The following is a 19,811-nucleotide window of genomic DNA, read 5'->3' as shown; positions in this document are numbered from 1 at the left end:
CCAAACAAAGTGATTCATTCATTCCCTTTTTTTGTCGCACTACAGTGATTGCAGTGGAAACAGACTTTTGGTTTAAATGTGCTGATTTGTGGATTAGGAGAGTCTACGGTTGTTCTTGCATGTCGGGGGAAGGCGTGTGTCCTGTCGGCAGCTAATTGATTCCGATTATCCATTAAATGCTTTTCAATTATGGTGTTTTGCGGTTTAAGTTAGATTACTGTGTGTTCGGGTGCGGCTGTTGTGAACAGCTGGTGTATAACGCTAACCCTGTAATTTACCCCACGAACCCTTTCTAAGTGACATTTGATAATATTTAAAGGTCTTGGCATTATAACAGCCGTCGGTATTGAAACGTTACTATGAGCGTTTCCTTTACAATTATCTTTTAAATTGAGCTCATGCATCTTCTGACTTTGATATGGTTCTGGGGCAAAAAATCATCGTTTATATGTAATCATCGTGCTTCTGATTTATACTGCACGGAAGACTGGTTTACGTTGCATACAAACCAAACTGGAGTGTATTGAGTTTGTCTAGTACGCCGTACTTCGGAATAGTACCATTCAGCCTGGAAGGATTCCTAAATGTAGGTCCTTGAGTTTTGAAATGTTGTTTAACAAGTCTGTTAATTAAACGCAATTATTGAATTTTAAAGGCGATATGGAACTTTTTTTTTTTACTCTGTGGCCTTTATTAAGCGTTTAAGAAATACTGCCGTGTGAACAAAAGGACAGGGCAGGTGGCCGTTTGCACAGGACACCTGTTGCCGTGTGTCCGATCGGCGTCTCATTAAAGAGCTTGTTGAGACAGTTGCTGCCGGAACACGGCGGTGTTCCTCGGGTTTCTCGGGAAAAAATGTGCGGCATCTTGTTTTATGTTTGACCTATCCAAGCCAGTGACTGGACCATTTACCCTGCATCACCCTGTCCAAGTTTGTGCCCTATTTCTGCGGAGTAATAGATGAGTTGTACTGGAATACGTCAGCAAATCGTCGTACTCGGTTTTAATCCTCATATATCGCTAATAGCAAGAGTAATAACGTAATTTTAGTTTTTTTTCCCCCCAGCTTTGTTTACTTAATAGGGTCTCTATTATACTGTTCACCTCATTTTAGATCTCTATTTTGAATGCAGAAAGTGAGTATGTTATTCATAAGTGAAATAATTAAAGATGAAAGACAAAGGATTTAAATTTAGAAGAGCTACTTAAATGATTTTGTATCGTCCTTTCAAGCTGTCAGCCAAGCTTTTTTTACAGCATATTTTCTCACAGTAGCTACGGTTTCAGAATATAACTTTGGTAAACTGCACCCAATCATCACAAAGTAATTTGACATCCTGCACTCCTGTAAATGTATATGACCATCTGTGCTATAAATAATCAGACTATCTGCTACATATGATGTTATCCCCTCACATAATGTTGTTTTAGGGGATCATTTTACCCATAGGTACATCCAAGTCAAAGGCATAGTCATTAGCTTGCCTCTGTGATTGACAGGAACAGAAGTGAAACGTTGAGTTTGATCCCTTTACAATCAAGTATTTTTTCTGTTCTTTGTTTTATTGAGAGACCTGCACTCTGTGTTGAGTTTCTGCATTGTACTGTACCACTAATACATTTTCTCAAATTAGTGCTGATGTGTTTTTCCATACAGGTGTTTATGACATCTAATTAAATTAATGGGCATAGGGTTACTCAAGATGAACACTCAGTGTACTGGGCACTATGCATTGCTTTCTTCTATCAGAATCAAAGTGTGATATGGACATTTGAAAGTGCGCAGCATGAATTCTGTGCTGCATTTTCTTGTGTGTGGCTTTGGGGATGCCTCTGCATAAACATGTCCTGCAGTTTGAGAGGTCCGGTACTCTCCTACAGTACTCGCAGCCCCGTGGATGATACCCAAGTGAAAGCCAATATCCCAAAGCCAAAGATTTCTTCCTTGCTAATTCACAAATGTATCTCCATTCAACCCCCCCCTGCCTGCTGTAAATGAGCCCTGTTCTGTGCTGCCTCTGCCTTGTTTATTGGTGGGCTGAAAATGACTGGGGAATTGAAATCGACAGATATAAAATATCTTTAAAAACAAGAACCAGCATTGTCTCTAGTCATTTGTTTTATCTCAGAGGTGCTTGTTTTGACTAATGTTGAAAGATGGACTGAAAATAATCATGATACTCCATGCTTCTTTATCAGGTGGATGGTAGGCAGGATTAGATGCTAATAAGCCACATTTAGTGGTCTGTTAGGAGTTTTCTTAGATGGAGAGTATACAACATGATTGGGTTACATAATGACGTTTTGTTTTCGTGCATTACTGGGTTAAAAACATTGTAATGTGTATTGTATGTAAACGACTGTTGTGTACAGTTGCAGTTCTTTTTCATTTTTGACTGTTTCGCAAGATTAGGATATTTAGAAAGCTGGAGAAAAGGAGCTCAGTAAAGGTCTTTTAAATAAAAATAAAAATTGAATTTTTAAGCCTTATGTTTATGTTCTGTAATCAAACCTAGAAAAAAGCCATATTAAGGGGTGGCTTTCCGTTGAAAACCCCCCAAAAAAACATGGAGCCAATGTGCCAGAGTGTCTGTGATTGGGCAGGTCACAGGGTCTCCGCTGTAGAATTATCTGTGCCATGAAGGTTAAGGAGTTATTTCGCATTTGTATTGCCTGTTGGAATTTTGATGTTGGAAGACGTGCTGTGCAACCTTTTCAGAAGTCAAATGAACAGCAGAAGAACTGTGAGCTGCATCTGAAAATTCTGAATGTGGCTTGTGGAGCATAAGGCATTCAAAGGCACTATTCCATTGCAGTGGCCATAAAGAACCAGCACTGTACATTGTTATAGCTACGGATCAGAAAAAGCATAACGTGATCAGCGTGACTGTCCAGTCTCTGGTAGACCTCTGAAACAGGATTTTGAAACAAAACCATTTTGTGTCCATCAAAGGGATTTAATCATAATACAGAATGCTACTTTAATCTTCTTATTTTTGTTCTTTTTATGTGTGCAAGCGGACCACATAATCCATTCCTGGTTTCAAAGCCACACCTATTCAGCTAGCCTTTCTCAGGAACCTCATGTGTGCTCAGATCAGCCTGTGTGTGGGCAGTGCGAGTCCAGAGTCTTTGTTTTGCACAGGCTTTACTTTTAAGTCATGTGTAAAACTAACTTAATTCCCTCTGGTAGAAAATGACTGGTTCTGTGGTTTCCATTTTTTTTGCAGTAAGGATCTGTTTTTATGCGTGGTAAAAAATTTAAATATCTGAAAGTAGTATCTCAAACAGACTGGCAGATTTGTTTAATGCTTAATGGTCTTATAAGGGGGTTGCTTTATGGTGCTGGTTTAGGTCATTCAGAAATAGATTCAGGCAAAGTAAGTCAAATCTTAATTACAGGTAGTCATAGTCTCTGACAGCATTGAAACAAAAACAAAGGTTATCTCATTCATCAGATACGATGAGGTAAGCTTTCTTTCTGTTGGAAAGAGAGAGTTGGCTCTGCTTTTAAGATTATCCTTCACTTAAATCATTGTCTGGTAATGACAAAAATTTAAACCAGTCATTTTGAAAATTTAGTGAATAAAGCTACATTTTTGGAAGCTGATTTTCTAAAATCCTTAAAACACTTTGATGAAGCTTGTATTAAGAAGCTGTTTTGTATCCAGTCTGAATGAATGAAAGACTGAATGGCTTTTCTGCTTTGTCATATTTGAATTTCTGTAGTATTTTCAAACACTGCTGTCTTCAGCTGCAGCAAGACTTTCTCAATATTCTTTGTACAGTATGTTGTAAACCCCAAGCCACCAGTACACGTGCTGTTATGTTCCTGGTTCAAGGCACAGTTTGTTGTTGTCTGTATTTTTACAGTCCTGAAGCTCGCATGTTAATGTAAAGTGCACAACGGAAAGAATCCTCTGCAGACTAGGGAATACTTTGTGTGTAACTGTGCTCGTAGTTAAGTGGTGCTGTAGCTCTCCAACGGACTGCACTGGTGTGTTTGAACCACATTGAGGGGATACATGCATTTGGGGAAACTGCAATGTTGGCTTTTAATGTTTTTAAAAAACAAATAAATTAAGCATCTTTCATTATTCCCTCCCCGTGTTGATGTTTTTTATTGTAACTGATCATAGCTGAAGAGCTACATTGTCCTACACATTTACTGCACATTGGTGGTAGTGGAGGAGAGTCCCCATTACCTGTAAAGTGCTTTGAGTGGAGTGTCCAGAAACGCGCTATACAAGTGTAAACAATTTATTATTATTACTGTATTGGTGTTTCTTTTGTAACTGGTTATATGCTTACTCGTGTTGATTACGTAGTGCACTTTCAGGAGAAGCCACATTAGTGTTTCACAAACATCCCACAGACTACAGAGATGTCTTCAGTTTAACTAAAATATGTCATGAGTGGCTACATTTGACTTTTTTTTAATACATTTGTAAAATAAATATATTTCACTGAAGATATTTTAAAGACAATACTGTAATTTTCAACATTGCAGTACCTGTTTTGTTATCACTTATTGATGAGTGTTAATCTTTAACATTACCGAAAAACTTTGATGCTTATCAGCTCGTCTGTAACAATGCAAATTTTACTTGCATGAAGATATTAATAAATGTATTTCAGCAGATCAAATTAATGAAAGCGTCTCACTTGATTCACAATAAGCCTTTTTATACTTTTATTTTTTTTTTCTTGTTGCACCTATTATTTATATAATAATCTTAACCTTGGAGACATAAAAAAAAAACTGTCGCTGTAGGCTGAGCAATTGGAGGGGTTAGGCAGCTGTGATTGACAAGATCAGAAGCATTAATAGGGATCCAGAAAGACAAATGGAGCTGTCTTAACCTGACCTTTGCCAGAGCTGCTGCCTAAACCACACTGTGGAGGGACACGTGCAGGACTGAAAAGCAAACACAGCTGAACAGTCACACTTTGAAGGGTGAGTGACAACCTGACAGAGTTTGGAGAGTCTGTAGGAATGTTCATTTGTCTCCTAAGTATGTAGAGCACAGCACGGGGCAAGTCAACTCTATAAGTAATTAGATTCCACCAATGCCGTTCATAACCTACTGAAGAAGGACTCGTAAGAGACTATATTTATTGCCTGGGACAGGAAGACACAAGGACCTGGGCTGTTAAGGATTTTATTTAACTTAAATGCGTAACTCATAACTAAAAAAAGTTTACAAGAATGGTCAGAAGCAACTTAAAAACCCTGTAATTAAATGGCTGAGTTGTGGGTTTAGTGCTTGGAAATTGGTGGCAGTCTGATTAAAAATATAAAGGAGTGCCTTTAATTACAGAGTAATAATACAAAGTAAAAGGAAAAACAGAATAGAATAAATTTGGTTGCTCATTAAGTTGAGTTTCCAATATAGTCTATTTTCAACTTTATGTACTTTTTAGTAGTAAAGTTTAGGAAGTGAAGATCAAAATGTATTTTTGATTTTTGCCTTTATACTACAAATTAAATTCCGGAGCTGGAAGTTTATTTTGGGCATTGCAGAAGGTATTCCATATTGAAATCTGTGAAATACAATGATTTTGTATGATTAGGTCTAGATAACGCAGGGTCTGAAATAAGCAGAAGAACCTTAATGTCTATATACAAATGATTACAGACGTATCTGCACTGAGTAATGACACCAGGCATTTCAAGATTTAAAATCCAGCCATCCACCCGGCCATTTTCTAACCAGTTCATCCAGTCCTTCTGCGGGGCTGAAGGAGAGCCTGGAGCCTTTCCTGGAAAGCAGTGGGTGCAAGGCAGGGCAGGGATACAATGACAGACACACAGACATCACACACTGACACTTAGGGACAGTTTTCCCAGATTTCCCAATTAACTACCAGCATGTTTTTGGGTGAAAACTGGAGCTCCCGGAGGAAACCCATGTAAACATGGGAATAACATGCGGGTAGCACACAAGGTCTAGAACTGGATCCAGGGACACAGTGCCATGAGGTGAATACTGTGCCACCTGCAGCCCTTCATATTGGTGCAGGTTAAACATTTTATTTCCTAGGCCAGAGATTTTCACTTAAATCTGTAACGGAGAGTTCAGTACGAATAATAATAGTAATTATAATAACAATTGCTTACACTTATATAGTGCTTTTCTGGACACTCCACTCAAAGCGCTTTACAGGTAATGGGGACTCCCCTCCACCACCACCAGTGTGCAGCCCCACCTGGATGATGTAACAGCAGCCATAGTGCGCCAGAACGCTCACCAAACATCAGCTATTAATGGGGAGGAGAGCAGAGTAATGAAGCCCATTCATAGAGGGGGATTATTAGGAGACCATGATTGGTAAGGGCCAATGGGAAATTTGGCCAGGACAGCGGGGTTACACCCCTACTCTTTTCGAGAAACTCCCTGGGATTTTTGATGACCGCAGAGAGTCAGGACCTCGGTTTTACATCTCATCTGAAGGACGGCACCTGTTTACAGTATAGTGTCCCCATCACTATACTGTGGCATTAGGACCCACATGGACCGCAGGGTGAGCGCCCCCTGCTGGCCCCACTAACACCTCTTCCAGCAGCATCCTTAGTTTTTCCCAGGAGGTCTCCCATCCAGGTACTGACCAGGCTCACACCAGCTTAGCTTCAGTGGGTTGCCTGTTGTGAGTTGCAGGGTGATATGGCTGCTGAACAGAACAGACTTCTTGTCAGTTTCAGTTGCAAACCACATTTATCATAATTAAATATCAGTAATCTCTGCTGATCAGCTTGGAAGCTTTCGTGATTGTTTTTTTCTATATGATAGGGTGTTGGATTTTGAATAGCCTTACATTAATTGTACATTATACAAGGTTAAGGTATTCACTTTTAGACTCCTTTTGCAGAGGGAGAAAGAAAAGGATTATCCGGTTTATAATGAAAATGGCAGGGAGGTCTGTGGAAAAACATACTCATTTATAGTACTACTTCTCTGACATTGTCGACTTTGGAGGATCTCGCTTCAGGCTCTTACTGAATGTGGGGATCAGCTGTGGTTACAATCTTCATAAGGCTAATGTGCTCTTTTGATGGAGCCCATCAGGAAATGACTGTGCTGCTGGGGAACTATAAAATGCAAGCTGTTGCCTGTTGTTGCTGTTGTTTAAGCTTCTCCTGGCAGATTTGTAAACGCCAGTGTTTCACCCCTGTCCATTAGCAAATATACTGGTGTGACCTCTGGCTTTGCCAATTGGCCTAGATGGAATGTGTGTGTTAATACAGCCATCACAAAGATTAAAACCTTGCTGTGGCAGGACCTTCATGTCTCCCTTGCCTTTGTTTGCAGACCTCAAATGCCTGCCAGAAAGTAGTGATTAATTGCAAATGTTTTCTCTTCCTCCTCTTTCTTGCCTCTATTTTTTCAGAATTTTTTTTTTGCACCATTCAAGGAAGAGAGAAATATTGGCATGTGCCTTACGCTAAAAACTGGGCAATCTCTCTGTTTTTTTTATTACATTTTTATTTCCTGGAAGTAAAAGGAACCCAGCCCTGTCGGTGAGCTGATCAGTATTGAAGATAGCTTGTCTCGGCCTGTGTTCACTGAATCAGCCAGCAGGAACCTGATTTTTGTTAGCAATTGCCTTATTACAGACGTCAAGGCTGTGAGGAAGTGTGGTGGTAACAGCGGTGGCTGTCTCCATGCGTTAAGACACAGGGCTGTTCTTTAGCCCATTTGCCATTGTCTGTCTTGTCTTAAGTGTGGTGTGGAGCAGGACATGAAAATGAGGGCATCTGTCTTTCACTTAGGGAGCAGCTCAGTCACTTTATCAGAGCCCCAGCAAGGAATCGAACATCATTCTTATTCAAAACATATCTTGTTTTTCTGTCTTTTGGGATTACCAATTTATTTTTTAATTGTTCCTTTTTTTGGGCCACCGAACTAAGCAATCTTTTTTTTTTCTTGTTCATTATTGAACAAATGACACTTGGTTTCTCTTCAGTTTACAAATGATAAACAAGTGATGTACATTTTCATTCTGTCTTCTATGTCAGGGGAAGTTTCAGGTTTCCAGTCAAGTTTTTATTAATATTTTAGCATTACATTTTCCTATAAAATTTTCAATTCTAATTGATTTTTACAGTATATCATCATGTATATGATGATTACAGTATATGGCCATGAACTTTCACCATCATTGGATAACTGTATTCCAAGTCCTATTTCAATAAGCCACAAAAGATGAAAAGACATACATTGTACCCATTAAGGACTTTATTGGGTCATTTAAAAAAAAAATCTTACACTAGTCCCTGTGAAAGACCCAGTTATTTAACTAGTGGGCATGTCATTTGAATATGGATTTGGTAGACAGACTTGCCATGGTGAAATGGTTCTGCTTGTAATAGTTAAGAAACCACACTTCTGTTACTGAAATTCTAGTACCTAAATAACACCCCCTACCATGCATCACCATCAAACACACAGATTATAATTTTTGGCATCAACTGATGAGCCTTGGTTGCTGTGTCTTTGTTTTGGTAATTGTCATGCTGCATGAAGCATCGCCCAAGAAGTTGTATTTTCTTCTATGTACGCGGACATGTTTCTCTAAATTTCAGAATTCATTCTGCTGTCAGCACTGGTTACGTCATCAATAAAGATGAGTGGGCCAGCTCCAGAGACAGTCATGCGACAATCACACCTGATTACGCTACCTGTAACGTGGACTTCCTCAATGACGAGTACTAATTATTCCTTACTAATTAAAAAAAAAAGCCTTGAGCATGTAATATACACCTTATGGAAAAATTAGTAATTTTGTACTGTTAAAAATAGACTTAAGTGTAGGCATGGTCATTGTAAGTGAAGGGTTATTTCTGCAGATTACAAAGCTAAACATCTCAGCTATGTGAGAAAGCATTTTCTGAATAGCTCAAGGAATGTGAATTGCCATTTGACTCAGTAAATTAACACTTGCTATTTGGATACAGACCCTCAACAGAAAAGAAACTTTAACAAGTTCAGAGAGTTTTTTGGCCAAAAAAATATAGTTTATAGTGGGGTGCTGTAATATATATAGTTTTGTTGCATTAAATGAAAAGCCTATTTATTTAAATATTCTCTTGGCACACCCCTAATGGATGAATAAACTGTAGATTGGATGCTTTTTACTTTTCCTATGTATTGCCTTCCTTTTAGCAGAAATATTGTGAATGTTACTTTCTTGGGCTATTGCTTGCTAAACTGCTTTATTTTTACAAACCTGATCTTTAACTTTCAGGCGTGAGGGAAAAACTCCCTGGAAATGTAGTTGACTTCATACCAGGACATCAAAGTTTCCGTTTCATCCACTAGTGATGACTCAATATCCACTTCGCTGTGCCAAGACTCAGCAGAGAGGAGTCCTCTCCCTGAAACCTCATCTATTTGCAAAGTTAAAGCTGTTTTCTTGATTCGTGAGTCATTAGGAGCAAGTTGCAGTCTGAGCACTTCCAGAGACTTTCCCCCAGCTTTGAATCTATAATATCTGTATTTGCATAATGAAGTGTATGATTTACTTTTTATTGGTATTTTTTACTCCTAACAATGTTTTCCTAACAATGCAAATAAATGAATCAGCTGAGAGCTTAGCTCTTGGTGTAATTAAGTGAGTGTGAAAGAGAGTAAAGGCAAATAAATGTGGGATGATTACTGGAAAATATTGATTGATGATATGAAATTAGTCTGGGCACCCTCAATAAAGAATGCAAAGCAGTCTCACTCTGCTTAGCAGAACTGTTAAAATGTGTATCATTTACTCGCTGTGGATTTTTGACTGAAAAGAGTACCTGAAGCGAACCTGCCTGATTTGTTATTCTAGGTATTCAACTTTGAATAACTCCATATTGTAATCTGAACATCTTAGAAAATAGGAGATGCTTACTAAGAGGTAGCAGTCTTAATTTGAGTTTCCCCATGTATGGGACAGGGGTGAGGAAATTCACTCCACTAAATTGCAAAGGAAGGTGAAAGTGCCATACTGCAAGTCTGACAAGCCTTGTTACCAAGTAATAATAATTATAATAACAATTGCTTACACTTATATAGCACTTTTCTGGACACTCCACTCAAAGCGCTTTACAGGTAATGGGGACTCCCCTCCACCACCACCAATATGCAGCATCCACCTGGATGATGTGACGGCAGCCATAGTGCACCAGAACACTCACCACACATCAGCTATCAGTGGGGAGGAGAGCAGAGTAATGTAGCCAATTCTTAGATGGGGATTATTAGGAGGCCATGATTGGTAAAGGCCAATGGGGAAATTTGGCCAGGATGCCGGGGTGACACCCCTACTCTTTTCGAGAAACACCCTGGGATTTTTAATGACCACAGAGTGTCAGGGCCTCGGTTTTACATCTCATCTGAAGGATGGCACCTGTTTACAGTATAGTGTACCCGTCACTATACTGTGGCATTAGGACCCACATGGACCGCAGGGTGAGCGCCCCCTGCTGGCCCCACGAACACCTCTTCCAGCAGCAACCTTAGTTTTTCCTAGGAGGTCTCCCATTTACATTTTTCAATTACATTTCAAGCTTGCAAGAGTCAAGTTTTACTTTCACTTGAAAAGGTGAAAAGAAAATTGCTCTACAGAATTCTCTGTACACTTATTTTTTTGCAGTTTTTTGCCTTTGCTTGAAGAATAATTAACATTCTGTGATAAGCTGACTTGACAAAAGGAAGAAGGAACTGAAATTAGCTATATTAACTTGTAACTTAAATGACTTTATTAAAACCCCTAACTGGGATTTTGGATTGCACAGTGATCATTAACCAGAAATAACTGGTCTTTGTGTGATTAATGTTTAGTGGTTCTGAGCATGGAACAGTACTGAGATTAACTAGTGTTTTCATGCATGAGTAGCAACTCAGGGGAGCCAAATGTGTGGCTATGATCAGTCATGGTCTTGAATATGGAGGGACTAGAGAAAAGTAGGTTAGTTAGCATTGCTGCCTCACAGCACTGGGGACCTCGGTTCAAATTCTGGTCCTGGGGTGCTATCTGTGTGGAGTTTGTGTGGGTTTCCTCTGGGTTATGTGCTTTCATCACACAGTCCAAAGACATACTGGTAGGTTAATTGGCTAGGAAAACTTGGTCCTGGTGTGAGTGTGTGTTTGTGTCAGTCTGCTCTAAGATTGGTGTTCTGTCCAGTCCAAGAATCGCATTCGTGATGTACTGTAGGATTTCTTTGCTCACAGGACTGCAATGTGTTACTCTTATGGCCTTCCACTGTTCTCTTATATTTAATGTAACTTGGTTCCAATCCTCAGATATGGCTCAGATGGCTTTTCTAAATGTGTGGATTCACTTTACACCTTGGATTTGTTTAACATTCAGGGAATAGCTGCTACGAACTGAACTGGGATAGTTTTTTGGTAAGATAGTTCAAATGACTGTCACAGATAGGGGAATAAATACTGTGCTGTAGTGGTGTATAGAATTGTTTTTGATGTTTGATGGGTTCAACAAGCTTAACTAGAGGATGTATTTCTCTTTTTTTTTTCCTGTTATAGCTTTCCAACTTCAAAATTCAAAACAAGCAAACTAAAACTTTGTTTTAGTTGATTATGACCTACAGAAACTAAAACAAGAAACTATTCAACTGTTGAATTGATTTCCCTTCTGCTCTAATGAATTGGTTCCTTTCATTTCTCTGACAGATTGATTAATCAGTCGAAACTGTTCCTGTATTAATCACCTCATTCATTGCCATTATAACACCATCCCGATAAGCAGACTTGTTTTGAAATTTAATTTGGACATGGGTTTCCAAACCAGTAAACAGTAAAAACAGTATTTATGAAGCTAGTTAATTAATAAATTAATTTCCCTGTCTTCCCGTCACATGGAGAAGGCCAGTGCTTCTCTGTAGGAGCCTTTTTTCAGTTTGAGTGCAGTGTTAAAAATTAACTTGTATAAAAGTGAAAGAGTAAAAATGACAAACTATCTGCAAAATATTCAGAGTTTTGTTTCTTGTGCTCTGCTATTTTTTTTCTCCCAAAGCAGTCACTTTTTTAACCTGGTTCGTAAACCGCTTCAAATAAATTGCCTTTCTTTGCATGGGCAGTGTCCATGCAGAATGCAGAATTTAGTATTGTACTGTTCATGTGTCACTGCCTCTGCACCATTCTTCAAATCTGCATTCTCGACCTACAGTATACTACTGGAGCAGCATTCTGCGGCTCTGTGAAGGTCTCACTGGGCAGGCTTATTATGAACATCTTTTTGCTATAGTTCAAGTAGGTTCTGTAGCTGCGTCAGCATGTGTAGTCTGCAAAGGAACAAGTAAAGGTTTATTCCATGCTGAAAAGAGATGAAAGGAAATGCAACATTTCAGCTGTGGAGCCTTCTTTGGGTGCTACACTTTGTTTCCTTTCTTCTCTTTTCAGCATGGAACAAACCTTTACTTGATCTTTTTGCTATAGTGTGTAAATTCATTTCAGTTAAAAAAGAGATTTTGAGTGTTTACAAGACTTGGATATTACCATGATGAAGATTTTATTTTGGAAGAAGGGTTTGGCTTTGAGAGGCATGGTGGTATACTGGTTGTCATTGCTGCCTTGTAGCATCCTGGGCCTGGCCCATCTCCGTGGGGTTTGTATGTTCTCCCTGGGTTCATGTGGGTTTTCTCCGGATGCTCCACTTTCCTCCCACAATGACATACTAGTTGGTTAATTGGCTTCTGGGAAACATTATCCCTGGTGTGAGGGTGTTTGTGACCGTGTGTACCACTTGATTGCCTAGTGTCCCATCCAGAGTGTAACCTGCCTTTTGCCTGTTGCTTGCTGGTATGGGGTCCCCTGTGACCCTGAATTGGATAAAAGCAGTTTGAAAATGGTTGGATGGATGGTTTGGATTTTAGTTTTGTATTGCCTACTGTCATTTTCAAGTTGACATTAAGGTTCTTCTGCTCATATTTAAGATCCTGAGTAACCTGGACCTAGATCAGCTTAAAGCTGTTTTTATGAATATTGTACAACTCTTAATCTAAGATTTGTTTCTTTCTACCATGAACTACTCAAGACCACGTAATTGGGTGATGTTTTACGGTTGATGGTTCACAATAACCATTTCTGTGGAACTACAGTACATTTCTAAAACTTTCAGTAGTCAAAGAGCCATTGACATGTTTAAATTTGAGCTATAGCTTATAAATTAGAAATTATTTTTACTGGGTAAATTTGCACTGCTTTTTTATGTGCTTCTATTTTTGTGAGTATTTTGAAAATGTGCTTTTAAGAATTATACTGTACATCATTATGACTATTTGGTATGAATGAGTGTGATGTGATGCATGAATGGATTTCAGGCTACATTTCTGGAGAGTTCATGTCTCTGGCTTTCATTTTGCCTGTCATGTACTTGTCTTGACTTATCTAAAGCATTTAGAAAGAAAAGCACTATTTTCTATGTCCAGTCTCTTTGCCAGACCAGCCTATATCAGAATGACACCTGTTTAACCCTGATCGCATTCAATTAAAACAAATCTGACTTCTCCGCTTACTGCTGAGATGCAGTACTAGAGCCTTGGGCATTTGCAGTATGGAAGAATTGTGATTCAAGTGGGAGATCGCTGCTGGAGATCGATATCAAATGTTGACATTTTTGGCATTTTGCGAGCAGTGCACAAAATTCAAAGTTAAAGGGTAAGATAAATGTATCTTGTTGAAAGGTGGACTCAATCTACAATCAAGCCTTGATTTTTTTTTTAGTAAATCTTTTCAATGGCAAGGAAGATTTGGGCCCGAGTTGCTTTCTGGTTCTGACCATACAAGCCGATGAACAAAGTGCAGCACTCTTTCCGAAGCTGAGGTCCTTAGTGGTTTGGGCCATGGAGCAGGGCAAGAAGACTTTCAGGGAGCTTCATACGGGGAGGTGGGCTCTCTGGGATTTCATTGATCATATTCCAGGCTTTAAACTGGGGGGAAAAACACATTTCCGTTCACACAAGTGTTGCATTTCATTGCCAATGGGTAAAAGATATTACAGCTTAGAAAGATATAGACACTGAGTATTATTTTCCATTTGTACTTTTTTCATTTTGTGAGAAGTCTACTACCATAAAAGAAAAGACAATTTTTGAGGTCTGTTTTCACTGTAGCATTGTGCTTTCGGGAAAGGGGATTGGCAAAGCAGGTAAGTAACCAGTTCAGGAGAACTCATTACTTGCATTTCTCCCCATTTCCACAACTTCCTCTCTTGGCTAGCATGTTGATTTATTTTAATGTGATATAAATCAGGTTTTTTTCTTGTGGCTGCTCCAGTTAAACTAATCAGAATAATTAAGAGTGAACACGGAAACAACAACTAATCAGACAAAGAAAAAGTACTTGTGGCCATTCAATATGTTAATGTGTTTAAAAAGACAGACAAATAGACATGCCGACTGTATTGGAAAGAATTTCATTGAGTAAACACGCCATTGACATTCTGAGGTGTAAGGTTTTATTTACAAACTCGGTTTATCTTTGAAACTTTCTCAAAATTGATACAGAATACTCTGGGAAAGCAAAATCCAAAAGCAAAGAGAGTTTGTTGTTGGACAGGTGTTAGTGTGTGTGTTTTAATATTAAAAATTGAGAGCATCAGGCTATGGACATTTTTTAAATACAAAATAAAGGCAGGGTGGTGTTCTGTAGAAGGTCAGCTGAGGAGGGAATACTTACCCCAGATGTGGAAAAGAAGATCCAAGAAAACAAACCATCTCACTGAAAGATTTTTTTTTCATATTTTGTTTATTCTACTATTGCTATCTCTGAACTGTCTCTTGCCAGTAAATTCTAGACAAATTATTTCCTGAAAATCAGACACACTGATGGCAATCTTAAGTTTTTTAAACCTTGTTCAAACAAGAACCTGTGTTTTGAAGACTGTGTGAGAGAGATAATGAAATAGGATGGCTGTAGTCGACTATGTACAGTACTGTATCACTTGGTATTTTTCTGGTGAATACCATTCCAGATACTTCCACTTGTACCCTTGCTTTATGGAGAAGAAATGTAAAAGTTACCAAATACGGTGGTGTAAAGGAGCTGAGAGAGTTTTTCATATGGCCATGTTTTACCAGAGCAATAACAATGCTGGGAAGACATTATTAAACAACTGATGATCAAATTTTATAATACAGTATAACTTACTTGAGTGTTTTTTTCATTAAACTATACCACTTAATTGTTTTGCAGTTGCCCCCTTTTATATTATTTTTTTAACACTATACAGTATATGTTGTGCATGTAGGTAATTCAATATTCACATTAGGACTCATTTAATATACAGCAATAATGTAGAAAGTTAATGTTTTTTTTTTTCTAGAATTGCCTGGACAGTTTTTATGTTTTTCCATTAAGTAGGGTGTGGCCAGTTGTGGCAGGTTAAGGTAACCTAGAGCAGTGACTGAGCATATTTGTACTGGTACAGCTGAGTGAAATGATTTGATTTTTTAGAAGCCAAAAAACATCCAAGTGTCAAAGGTATGATTATCTCATTTATGGAGAACTTTTCATCTCGAAGGATCAGAAAGCTTTTTAAGACTGACTTAAGTGTCAATTTTAGGGACGCAAACTTGTGTGGAAATTTAACCAGCACATCAAGATTACTGTGACTCCCTTCCACACAGTGCCCTAGGATATACAGTATAATAACTCATTTGTCAAGAGTTTAGTCTGACATATCATTTGAAAAATGGCACCTCCATTTAGACAAATCTGTTCAGTGCAGCTTATCGAGCTCTATTATGTTGGAAATATTTCAAGTCTTTTTGAAGCACAAGTACGTGTGGAACTGGAGTTCCAATAGGCATCAATATACTCATTTCAAGCCATTTATTTTATGATCTGATGTGCTGGCCCCTTAGTACCAGGTTTGGACAACCCCTGCTTTGACCTTGTTTTGACCTTTTAGATATTTATTCTGTTATATACTATATTGTACAGAGAAAGTGTACAAGGGTTGGGGTGAATTTAAACTATGAATAATGCTAAAAGGCAATAGATGTTATATTTAAATAGAATTGTGAGTTTTACAAGATAATCACAATATTAACAGTGTAGTTTAAAAGAAGAGACAAGCAAACCACTTCACCTTTGAGTTCTTGTGTCTGGATTTATGTTTATAATATCTTTTCACCTTTCAGCAAGGGAAGGTTACTTGTTCTGATGGAATTCCGCCAAGTCCGATTTGTGTACTTTGGAATAATAAAATGCATTCCCTATGTAACCTGACTTCACAGTCATTCTTTAGACCTAAGAGTAAAGCACTCATTATGTGCATGTGTAGTTGTCTTCAGTCCACAAATGCAACCTCAATAAATAGGTTTTTGGAAGATGGACCCTGTGGCAGAGTTGCTTATGGAATGCTGGCTGTTGTCTTGTGTTCTTGTGTTTTTGAAACTGTGTAACTCAATGTCAAGGCTGAAATCACTTGGCTGTGATGAATGCATTGCTTGATTACAGTAACCTTGTCCATAAATACCTGGGCATCATGCTGTGGGCCACAACTATATTTAGTGTGCTATTCTAATTCCACATGAAGTCAAATGGGTGAATACATCCATTAAGCCATTTTCAAACTGCTTTATCCACCACGGAGTTGTGTGGGGTGGCGGTGCCTAAGCTGGCAAGTAGAGGGCACAAGGTGGAATACACCCTGGATGGTACTTCAATTCATCACAGGGCACATACAGTCAAACATGCAGTCACAATTAACCTACCAGTATATCTTTGGACTGTGGGAGGAAATTGGAGGACCTGGAAGACACCTATGTGAATACAGGGGAGAACATATAAACGCAGATAACAGCCTGGGATTTGAACCCAGGACCCCAGCTCTGCAAAGCAGCAATGCTAACTACTGTGCCTCCGTGTTGCCCAGCCCAAATCATGTTTAAATAAAAAAAAATCTGTACTTTTAATCGTCTTTTGCCAGATTTGGAATGAATTCTTGCAAATTGGGAGTAAATCCTCACCTTGGCCAAATAAGTCTTTACCATTGGCTGCTCTGTCTTGGTCCTGCCCATCTGTGGAGACTGTGGAAGTACAATCTGATGTCTTCTCGGAGGTGTGCTCCTCATCTGAGCACTGCTCTAAACTTAGGATCAACATTTTTTTTTTTTTTGAGTCCAAGTAGGTAGCTGTGTCAGCATGTGGAGGCTGCAAAGGAAGAAGTCAATGTTTATTCCCTGCTGAAAAGAGAAGAAAAGAAGAAAAACGTTTCGACTGTGGAGCTTTCTTTGGAAACTTTTTTTTCCTCTTTTCAGCATGATATAAACCTTTACTTGATCTTGTTTTTTAATCTAGCAGAGCATCACCTGTCCAAAATACACCTTGCAGTGGTTCTAGCCTGAAATGAAAATAGAAAGCAGTCTGTATCCTGGCTTTTCATGGAGTTGAACCAGCCTGGCCTCCTTTTGGATCGTGACCTTTAATTCTTCATATTGGTGTTACAAATACCCTGGGATCCTCAGCCACTCATAGCTGTTTTTGGAGATGTGCTGGATGATATCTCACATGTATATAGGGCACTCAAATATCTTGGCCCGGGTAACAACATTAGTTGGAATCTTAATTCTGCTAGCTGGCAGCGGCCTGACCCACCCTATGCCTGTGATACAGGCCTGCTTTAGACCTACCCCGTGGTGGATAAAATGACATTTTATTCCCAAGAGCTGACTGAATTTTATTGCACCACCTGCCAGACCACTCGTAACCTTTGTATATCCATTTAGTGTTCCATGCGACTCTAGTTCTTCATTAGTTATTCTTTTCTTTGTTCGTTTCTGCACCCATTCTGCACCAAGTTTTGAGGAAAAAAAAAAAACTTGGAAACTCATCTGGTTACTGTTTTTGCATTACAAACAATTTAAATAAGCTTATACAAATAATTGTTGTAGCAAAAATGGCATCTTTGTATTACTCCATGGCCATGTGAGTGATGCAGGAGAGAGTTATCTAAAGTATTTGTTAGGTAAACGTCAGTCAGACTGTAAACCTATTAGTATCCAGTTACTAATTGCAGGAAAATGACATTTAGAGCAGACCATGCAGAAGGCCATTTCAGGTTACTTTGTCATTTTGGTGGACATACTGTAGCTTGCTGTTAGCTGGGTGTTTAAAAAATCCCATGAACCTGTAAAATAAATACCTGCTGTGACACTTCAGGGTTGCTGATCACAGCAGCCAAAGCCTTTTTGTTCCAAATCCCCCAGTAATCTTAAGGGCAATGTAGTGACTATCTCTGCCCCTAACATTGCTGCACTGTAGTCTGCAAAAAAAAAAAAACACATGTTGAAGGCTTTGCATTGTTATACTGTAGATACACAGGCAAATCCAGCTCGGAGATATTCATTTTTCAGTGAAGAAAAAACATTTTACTGTGTTTGTATTCTTGATGGTTGCTGATTTCGTTTGCGTTTGCAGTGCCCACATCTAAATGTTAAATGTAAGCCATGAAACTGGCCATGAGGCTTTGTTTCTTAAAACTGTGGTAGAAATTTATGGCAGACATTTACTGTATATAAACTACTTTAGGTTGTTTAATATTTTATCTGCTTAGTCTAGTTTAAAATGAGCTGTAGCACAGCTAACCTACATAACATTGTGCATTATTTAATGCATTTAATTATACTGTAAATCTACATCTACATCTAAATCTATAATCTAAATACAGTATTATATCTTTCTTCTGATTTCAAGGATGTTACACAGATTTTATTGAACAAAGAAGGCAATTGTCTTAATTACAAAACTAAAATTGCTTTACTAGTGGGGCTTGGCGCTACAGAGTGTTAGATAGTCCCCTGGGTTGACCAGAGCTACTGTAAAACCCCTTCTGATTTTATATACACTCATCTCTTGCTATACGAGAACAGTTGGTTCCAAAATTTCCGCTCATAGCCAAAAACTCTTAAAATCAACATTAAAATGCCCTTAAAAAATGTGTAAAAGTATTGGATTCATTCCAAATGCTCTTATCTGGCCATACACAAGTTGAGTTTATGAACTTTTCTCATATTTAAAAAGCTTGGTATCACAAATTGCAAATTAAATTCTACAACGAATAGAATTTATCAGCACTTCCTTTTTTTATGTAAGCCAATATGTTTGAATGTATTATGAAACCGTTGTGGCAAAATTAAATTTGCATGTTCTTTATAGTGCATATGAACAATATATGAGATGATCTAATCAGAATTTCTTACTAAACAAAAATTAATATACCTTGTACATTCAAAATGGAACCCATAACTGTAAGAAGTAAGAACATCAAGCTGTCTGGTGCTGTAGTAATTCTGCATTCATTGTGCTAATATTAATTTGTGTAAAATGTTTAAACTTGGATTCAATATTCAATATTATTATTATTATTAGTAGTAGTATTATTATATTATGCATTCAAAGTATTATTCTACACCATAAGTAGTATAATACCCTTACAATTTCTGTGACAATTAAGAGGAGTGAAAAATAAAAATGGAAGATCATCTACATGTTTGTTTTTTGTATTGGCAGGGGACGTTCACTTACCTAAAAAATAGGTATGTATATACGTAGCTAGTCTTAGCAAGTACTTGAAAGTAAAGTGCTTTTTTTGACGAGGGATGACTGTACAGTACTTGAATGTTGAGTAAACTGTATAGTATGGCAATTCTGTAAAACCAGGAATCATTGTTGCTCTTCTTCCCAAAGAGGAATGCCTGGGATTTAGAGTAAATCTTGCAGCTTCAGTGTCGAAATAGTCATATTGTATTCTGAAACAGAGTAACTGCCTCTGCTTTCACTGGTGTACAACATATCGGGAATTGG

General features: G+C 38.3%; 1 protein-coding gene across 3 annotated transcripts in view; it reads left to right on the top strand.

The window, feature by feature from the left end:
• Positions 1 to 19,811, top strand: part of LOC102682295 (nectin-3-like protein) — a 119,807-nt gene that overhangs the window by 1,015 nt on the left and 98,981 nt on the right. The gene's annotated exons all lie outside the window — the stretch shown is intronic.

Source organism: Lepisosteus oculatus, chromosome 5 (assembly GCF_040954835.1).
Source record: "Lepisosteus oculatus isolate fLepOcu1 chromosome 5, fLepOcu1.hap2, whole genome shotgun sequence".
Taxonomy (NCBI): domain Eukaryota; kingdom Metazoa; phylum Chordata; class Actinopteri; order Semionotiformes; family Lepisosteidae; genus Lepisosteus; species Lepisosteus oculatus.
This window is presented reverse-complemented; position numbering and strand designations above follow the sequence as displayed.